Source organism: Fukomys damarensis, unplaced genomic scaffold, assembly GCF_012274545.1.
Source record: "Fukomys damarensis isolate Sample0158 unplaced genomic scaffold, DMR_v1.0_HiC HiC_scaffold_5, whole genome shotgun sequence".
Classification (NCBI taxonomy): Eukaryota; Metazoa; Chordata; class Mammalia; order Rodentia; family Bathyergidae; genus Fukomys; species Fukomys damarensis.
Window position 1 is genome coordinate 74488034 of NW_022900917.1, and position 9990 is coordinate 74498023.

Below are 9990 nucleotides of genomic sequence, written 5' to 3' on the forward strand. Positions count from 1 at the left end.
ATGTGTTCATGGTTAGGGAGGTGGCCTTATGAATGTTAACTCTCCCACATTTCTCGATTGTCCTCAAATGCTCAACTATTATCTGGAGGCACCCCATACTTTATTCTCAGAGAATCTCTGTCACTGCAGGAAGTACAGAAGCACAGAACTCCACTAGAGAGGTCAGCATCTGTGGAACTGGTCCTTATAGCGGACATGGGAGGTAGAGGCTGTGAAGTCAGACAAAAGATAGCCAAGTTGTATTTTCTTGTCAGGTATTTAACAACAAGATTAAATCTTGGGACACCTGATTTGTAATTTCACATTTCCTTAATCTTCCTTACTGGTTTTGACTATAACAATGTCTTAACACTTCTTTTTGCTGCCCCCTTGCTTTTCTTATTTTTAGCTTATTAAAAGCCGTATGTCTGTACTTGTAGAATTCTTGATTCAAGAAACCAACAAGCCAAAGTGATCTTAGGGGTAAGTATATGCAGAGTTTGTATCTGATGGATTGTTGTATTTGATAAGAATATTGAAAGAATTAAAGCTGACAGTAGTCAATGCTCATTAGCAGTCATGGTCTTGTTTTGGTTACTTTCTCATGGCAGGGCAAAATACATGACACGAATTAATCACTTGCCAGTCCAATAATTTAAATACAGGAGGACCAAAAATTGCATATTTTTCATTAATTTTTATAATAGGAAATATAAAAATGACAGTTCAATTCATTAATTTTTCTGTATGGTATCTTAAAAAATTCAGTGTACAACATAGTGTTACAATCTAGACAGTAGTATCTAGTCTCTGAATTTTATTTTCATTAAACACACTTTAAACTGTCGTGTTGGCCTTTTTTTTTTGATGGGTGGTATACTTTGAATAAAATGTCTATTCAATAAATGTAACGGTGACTGCATCAATGGTAGGCATCCTGGTTGGTATTTACTATCCCAAATTTTTCATATTTTTCTGTTAAACCTAACCTAGATTGTAAATGACTTTTTGAACCCTCTTGTTTTAATTAAATGATAAATTCCGTATTGTTTGGTCTAGAAGGTGCATAATATCTTATAATAATTGCTTTTTGATTACAGAATAACTTGTTAGATGTTGGTTAACTCTGTCAACACCACCCATAGAGTTATGATCATTGACCACTATTGGAATTTTAGTTTCATTTCTTCTTTCAAGTTATATAATTTTTATACAATGAACAGTTGACAATAAGCAGATTTTTTTTGTTCTTCTATCATAACAGACTTTTTCTGTGACATGCTAATATTTATCACTTTCTCAGTTTTTTCTTTTTCAGATCTTTCTGCACTTCCTATTGGTCTGTGTCTCAAATGTATCTGGTTTGTATTGTCAGAAATACCATGAGTTCTGAAGAAGGTTAAAAATTATATCTAATGTACTTACAATGAATATAGATTGTAGCACAAAATTATAGGTTATTTTTACAAACATTAATTAGTAAAAGAAACAACTTACTAGGTTTCACTACAAAGGTGAATGCAATGTTCTAAATTAAAACATGCAAAAAAATAGTTGATATAAAACAGACATGTAAGTATCTCTAGCAAATAAGAAGGGACTGGAATGACACCTGCCTGAGTGACATTCCAGATAGTATATAAACAAATGTGTGGTGCCCACAGTCAACTGTTAAAAGTTTAAAGGAGGAAAGATTTATTTTAGTTCACATTTTGTAGAGGTTTCAGTCCATTGTCAACTGGCTGCAAAGCAATGCAGCATGGCAGAGGAGAAACAGTCCATGTCAGGGTTAGTAGCAAGCAGCAATATTGAGCCTTTCTCTTTTTTCCATCCCGGCTACACGCCTATTGGATGGTCCATCCACACCAAGTGAGCCTTCTCATTATCCACACCTAGAACTATGCTAAACCAATCAGTGGACTAATTTAGTTTCACACCTTAAATCCAGCCACCTCCAAAAAGCCCCTCCTATGAGCGCATGAGATTTTGGGGAGGGGTAAGGCATCTAGGTACAAGCCATAACATCTCCAGACTACTGACATTAGTAAACTTATTACAACATCAATTTTAGCATAGCTGGAAAATTAGGAATGTCAGTTCTGTGCCCTTAATTTAATAAATTTAGGAAATCACCTCAAATTCATTGTAAATTATCTCAATGAGTAAAACTAGGGAAGCAGGACATTCAGCTCATTTCAGAATATTTTCCTTTTTAAAATTACAGCTTTATGGAGATAATAGTTCAGGTATCATAAATGTCACCTTTCTTAACATATACAAATCAGTGACTCAGTGTTTCTAAAAAGTTAAGTACTGGATGGAAACCAAAATGGCCAAATAGCCATAAACAGCAAAATTCAGCCTCTCTGAGACCCAGAATCAAGATACTTGGAAAATAATAACTTGGCAAAGAGGAAAAAAAGAGAAGTCTCTGGGAATAGGAAGGCACTGATAAAATTAGAAGTTACAGAGAAGTTGGAAAAACACAAAAAAAACTAAGCATTCTAGGAGATTTCTCCCACACCTGGGAAGGGGAACCTGTCTACACAGATGCAAGGTAAGTCTCCAGGGTGGGGAGCTCAAGGGAGAAACTAGATTGGCCCAGCATTGCTAGCCCCCAGGAAAAGCCTATGGCTATTGTAACCTGAAAAAATAGCCTGAGGTTATACTCTGAAAGTCTTCCTTCCATACACCATGGGCAACAGTTTGAGAAGGAATTTAGTACAGTGCCTGCCATAATGCCAGACAGTATTTAATCAGACACCATTTCAGGAAGGGTTTAAAACAGAATCAGAACTACTAAAAACCACTTTAGGGTTCCCAGTGTAAGCCTCCCTTAGTTACTGGGTTAGCCACAGCCGTGGCAGACAGTCACAGAAAGAGTGAAGGCTAGACAAACTCTCACATGTTTATCAGGCCAGGAAGGACATGGTGTCCAGTCCTCCATGTTTAGAAGTAAGGCCCGGCATGTGGCTTTCAAAACAACTGAGTGCTGGCATTATGTACAGATCAATAAAGTGCTTGGTGAGCTCAAAGAAAACACAAACAGATAATGGATGTAGTAAAAAACAAGCAAGTTTGTAGATGACACTAGTAAAAAACTAGCTGAGCTAAACAAAATGAATGACGAGGTTAGCAAAGAATTGAGTCCATGAAAATATTTCAAACAAATCCAGGAGATAAACAATTATATTGAAAGAATGGGCAATAGAAATGAACAGTGCAAGGATAATGTCAACCAGAAGGTAGGGCTGCTGTGTGAAGTTGCTCAGAGATACTTTAAAAATAAAGCATGAAAAATGAATCCAGCAGCTTCTAGATGATGCAGTGAAGACTAATTGGAATTAGTCACAAAGTCAGACCATAGCACAAATAGGATAAAAACCTGTCTATAGAAATAATAGAAAATTTTCCAACTATATGGAAAGAATTATACAGATACCTGAGGTGTACAGAATCCCAAATAGCCATTGTCAAATAAGCTCACCTTGACACATCATAGCCAAAATCCCAAAAGTTAACACAGGACAGAATCCTAAAAGTTGTTAGAGGGGAAAAAATAATTTATAAAGTTAAACTCACTAGAATTACAGCAGACTTCTCAACACAAACCTCAAAGGCCAGGAGAGTTTGGAGTGAAATATTTCAAGTGTAGAAAACAACTTCCAATCCAGACATACATTCTGCAAAACTGTCTTTCAAACTTGATGGCCAAATAAGGTTTTGCCATGACAAAAAGCACCTAAGAAATTCATGACCACCAAACTAGTACTACATAAAATTCTCAAGGGTATCCTAGAAAAAGAATGAATCGAACAGTGCCAAAACTCTAATAGAATGAATACGACAGGCAGGGTGAGCAGTTAAGCAAAAGGCAGGAGTGCAAGGGTCAGCAACAGAAAAATAATGCAATGATAGGAATAAGTCAATAGTTTTCAGCAGTAATTCTCAATGTGAATGGCCTCAATTTCCCAATCAAAAAGGCACAGATTGGCAGAATGGATCAAGAAATAAAACAACAATACGCTGTATATAACAAAGACATTTAACCAAAAGAAATTCAGAGTAAAAATCAAAGGATGAAAAATAATATTCCATGTATCTGGAACCCCAAGTCAAGCAGGAGTAGCTAGCTAATCTGTTTTCAGACAAAATGGACTTCAAGCCAAAACTGATCAGAAGAGGTGAAGAGAGTCACTACATGTTAGTTAAGGGAACAATTCAACATGGAGATAGCAATTTTAAACATGTGCACCAAGCACTGGTGTACCCACCTTCACACAGCAAACACTGCTGGATATGAAAGATAAGATGAACACCAACACATTTATGGTGGGAACTTCAGTGCCCCACTGTCAAAAATAGGTCAACTAGACAAAAAATCTTAAATGTCAGACTTGAACCAAACCTTGAAACAAATGGCTTTATTAGATATCTATTGAGTGTTTCAGCCAACAGCAGAATATACATTCTTTATAGCAGCACAGGGAACATTCTCCAAAATAGACCACGTGTTAACCCATAAAGCATGCTTAAATAAGTTCAAAAGAATCAAATTTATCCCATGCATATTATCAGATCATGGTACAATGAAACTAGAAATCAATAGCAAAAGAAACCACAGAAATTATGAAAATGCTTGAGAATTAAACAATACCCTTTTGAGTAATCAATGAAAGTAATCCCTTTCAAAAGGGAGAAATTAGACAGTTCCTCGAATTAAATCATAATGCTAGTACAACATACCAGAACTTGTGAGACATAGCAGGAGCAATCCTAAGAGGGAAATTTATAGCTGTAAATGCTAACATCAGAAAACAGAGTGAAAATAAATAACTTCATTTGTACCCCAAAGTCCTAGAAACCAAGAATATTACAAATCCAAAGTTAGTACAAGGAAGGAAATTATAAAAATCAGCAGAGATTCGTGAAATTGAGAATTTAAAAAAAACAGCAAAAAAACAATGAACTAATGAGTTGAAGAGCTGGTTATTTCCAGCCAAGCTTACAAAACAAAAGAGAAAGAAAGGGAGAGAGAGAGAGAGAGAGTAAAAAGACCCAGAGCAGTGCAATTAAAAATGAAAAGTCACAATAGGCATAACCAAAATCCAGATTATTAGCAACTACTTTGAGAACCTATACTCTAATAAATCTAAGACTTCAGAAGAAATGGTTAGATTCCTAGACATATGTGAATTGCCAAAACTGAACCAAGAAAAAATAAAAAGCCCAGAATAATCCCATAATAGGCAACAAAATTGAAACAGTAATGGATTGACCACTGAATTCTATAAGAATTTTAGAAAAGATATTACATCAATACTCCACAAACTGTAATAAAATTGAAGTGGAATACTCCCAAAGTCATTCCTGGAAGTTAGCATTACCCTGATTCCAAAACAAAGATCCAACCAAAAAATGGTAACTACAAGCCAACTCTTTAATGAACATAGATGCAAAAATCCTCAACAAAACACTGACAGACAATGCAAAAAATCATGACCAAGTAGGATCCATTCCAAGGATGCAGAGATAGTTCAACATACACAAATCAATAAATATAATTCATCACATAAACAGAAGCAAGGAAAAAAATTACATGACCATCTTAGTTGATTCAGAAAAAGCCTTTGACAAAATCCAACAACCTTTCATGAGAAAAAGCTTGTAGAAAATAGATATAGAAGGGCCTTATCTCAATTTGATAAAAGCCATAACCTAACTGCCACATCATAACAAATAGAGAAAAACTGAAAGTTTTCCCTCAAATCAGGAAGGATGTCTACTATCACCACTCCTAGTCAATATAGTTCTCAAAACTTTAGCCAAAGCATTCAGGCTAAATAAATAAATAAATAGGTTATGTATAAGAAAAGAGACAAATTTTCCTTACTTGCAGATGACATGATCCTCTATGTAAAATACCCCCAAAATATCATCAAAAGACTCCTGAAACTAATAACCATATTCAGTAGCACAGCAAGATTAAAAAATCAACAGAATTCCTGTACGCTAATAATGAATTCATGAAGAAAGAAATAAGGAAAACAAACCATTCACAAGAGCATCAAGAAAAATTAAATACTTAGGGTAAGCCTAACCAAGGAACTGAAAGACCTCTACAGTGAAAACTACAGTACTTTGACAAAGGAAACTGAAGACATCAGAAAATGAAAAGATACCCCCTGCTGCTGGATAGGCAAAACCAATATTGTCAAAATGGCCATACTTCCACAACTGGTATACAGATGTGATGCAATACCAACAAAACATACAGCATTCCTCACAAAACTAGATAAAACAATAATAAAATTAATGTGGAGCCAGAAGAGTCCTGGAATAGAAAACACAATCCTGGGCAAGAAGAGTAAACAAATTATCACAATATTTCAAATTTTTCTACAAAGCTACAGTAATAAAAAGAGTATGTTACTGGCAAAAAACAAACTTGTGGATCAATATAACAGAATAGGGGATGCAGAAACAATTCCAGGGCCATTCATCTTTGACAAAGGAGAAAAGACAAAATTCCAGGGGAAAGCCTCCTTATCAAATGGTGCAGGGTAAATTGGCTATCCACATGTAGAAAATTGAATCTAGACCCATATTTATCACATGTACTGAGCTAAAATTAAAATAGATCAAAGATCTAATGTTAAAACAAATCTACTAGAAGATAAAATAGATACATCTCTTGAAGACCCAGGCATAGGCAAGGGCTTTCTGAACACAACCCCAATTATGCAAGAAATACTTCAGTAGTGATCAACAGGTGGGATCATATCAAAAAGAAATTGCACTGAGCAAACTTTTAAGATATCACAGGAAATAAGCAATAGAGTGAAGAGATAAAACTATAGAATGGGGAAAACAGTTTTTGCCAGCTATTCCCTAGACAAAGGAAAAAAATCTAGATTATATAAAGAATTCAAAAAAATAGACTCTTCCAAAATAAACACCCAGTGAAAAAAAAGGGGGTGGGTGAAATGAACAGACACTTCTCAGAACAAGAATTACATATGGCCATTTTATACATGAAAAAACATTCAACATCTGTAACCTAAAACCACAGAGAGACTCCATCTGACTCCAGAAAGAATGGTTATTATGTAGCAATCAAAAAATAATAACTTGTTATTGGGGTGAAAGAAACTCTTCTACACGGGAAAGGAATGTAGTCCAGCACAATCATTATGGAAATATAGAAATACCTCAAAAAGGTAAAACTAAGAATTCTTTTTGACCCAGATATTCTCATTCTATGTATCTTCCTGAAAGAGTTAAAGACATCATGTGACAGTGATACATGCATTCCCATGCTTATAGCAGCACAATTCATAATAGCTAAATCTTTCAAGATGAACAGATAAAGAAAATGTGATATCTATACACAATAGAGTACTATTCTGCCATAAAGAAGGAAAAATTAGTCATATGTTGGAATAGATGGACCTTGAAGCCATAATGTTTAAATAAAATAAATGAGACAAATGTGTTTAAATATCACATGGATTTTCTCATATGGGAAGCCTGAAGTACTAATAAAGAGCAAACTGAAAGGTAATAGGAAGTAGGAAGATAGGACTTTTGTAAATGGGAAAGGGATCAAGGGATGGAGAGAGCAGGCAAGGAGTACAGGGGAAAAGGTTGATGAAAAGGAAATTAAGATGTGTTATGTACCAACTCTCCATGAGGAATGTGATCATTGTGTGCTGCAAATATAAGGCAATGCCCGGACAGTTATCAGGGGAATGCCTGCATAGTTATTGGGGTTGCCCGATTGCCTGACTGAGGGTACAGCAGAGGAGAAAGAATAATATACAAAGAATAAAGAATGAAAAATGAATGACTGTTTATTACTTAGAAACCCAGGGTTGATCTTAGCTCTCTCCTGGCTAAGATCACCCAATCTTAGCTCTTTTCTGACTTGTCAGCATTTATTATTTACACAGCATGACAGGGGCACAAAGGCAGATGTGAGGTATAGGAAATATAAGGCTCCAATGAGCCGGTTTGTAAAAGGGGAGGAACAATGCTTTCTTGTGACAAACATGTCACAGTTAACAAAGTCATCTGTATTATCTTGCAGGTCATAGCTAATAAACCACCTGCATTATCTTTAGCTAACATTTGATCTTGGAGAATGGCTGCACAGAGTCACAGTCCTCAGCTGTAGTGCTTTCTTGCTATAGAGACATCACAATCTCATCGATCATTGAGACCTCAGTTGTGACTGTTGGCCTAGGGAATTCCACATGGCTATTCCATAGCCAGCTAAGGCTCATTTAGCAAGTCACATGTAGGTCTTGGAATGACTTGTGATTTTAATCAATAATCGAATTACAAGACAATTTGATATCTTAAAGCCTGCTCAGTGCAGTTTCAAGCTGGTCTAATGCAGTAAACATATACTAATAAAATAAAAATTGAGAAGAAAAAGTTAAACACTGATCTTGCAAAGCACCAGTCAGCTGCCTATCTATGCACATTTGCCTATTCTAAACATTTCCTATGAGCAGGATCTTAGGATATGTGGCGTCTTGTGTCTGGTTTCGTTCACTTAGCATATTTTCAAGGTCCATCCATACCGCAACAAATATCAGAACTTTATTACCTTCATGGCCTAATTGTTGTTTCAATGTACCATAGTCCATCCATTCATTATTTGATGAATATGTAGGTGATTGTTTCTGCTTTTGCCTGGTTCCATCATGCTGTAAGGAATGTTTGTGTACAATTTTGTGAATATGTTTTCATTTGGGGAATGTACTGTAGTGGAAGTGCTCTGTGTAACTTTTTGATGAACTGCTAGATTGTTTTCTAAAATGACTGCACCATCTCCTACCAGCAGTATGTGAAATTCTGATTTCGGCACACCCTGCCAACATTGTTTTTTTGTCTTTTTCATGACAGCTATTCCAGTCGGTATGAAGTAACATCTCGTTTTAATTTGAATTTCTCCGTAATAATGTTGATCAACTTTCCATGTATATATTGGCCATTTCTTGTCTTTGTAGAAATATCTACTCAAATCTCTTACCCATTTCCTAACAGAGTTGTCTTTGTTGTTTCATGTTAACTTTCTAATTGGCATAGGTGGCACTCTTGTCTTGTCCCAAGTCTGCTCTTCCTAATTAATTTTTTATATTTTGCCAGGTTGGTCTTCCTGAAGTACAGGAAACTCAGACTTTCCTATACAAAACAGAGCTCAAACTTCTTGGCTCAACATCCTGATGCTTTCTTCATTTAACAACAGACATTCTGCTTCCTGAGGAAGGGTCTGACTCTTGCCTGAGACCCACTTTGGACTTGAGGGATTTAAGGTGTTTGTGGGGCAGCCAGGTAACGTTAACAAAAGGAAAGGTGAATATTTAGGCCCACAGCTGAGAGAATCAGGAGTGATTGGGAAGTCAGAAAGCACATTAAAAATAAATAATAAAAATGAGAATGAATGAGGAATTAAAGGACATAGGACTCATGAAAAAGAGACACCTGGGCCATGTTGCTTTAGAAAAAGAGTCTGCAAAAGGATTCTGGGAAAACATTTTAGGTAGTAGGAAGAGCTTCTTCTTCAAGTGTTTGCCTGCTCCCTTTTTCAAAATATTTTCTTAGAAAAGGAGTTGAGATCTGAAGATGGGCTAGAAAGCATATAAACTAACAGAGGAAAAGAACCTCTACTTCTCCTATTACTGGTTCATATTGTGGTGTGAAGGGGCACAACAGAATCCTGTGCTATCTGGAAAAGTATTGCCACTCATTTATCGTCTGGTTCTGGCTCTTTATGACTCAGCCTACAGTGTGGTTGGGCCGTGGAGATTATTTGTACGAGGGTCTGGCTGTCCACAGCCCTCTCTGCATTGCTTCTGTGCTTGGGGAAGCTCACAAGATTATTGCAGTTGCTATATGAAAGCCCTTTATCTGTGACCCAGATCGTCTCTGTCTCACACCAGCATCCACGACCCCATACTAACCTGTGATGCTATCAGTAAGGTAAAGTCTCAAGAGCCTCAG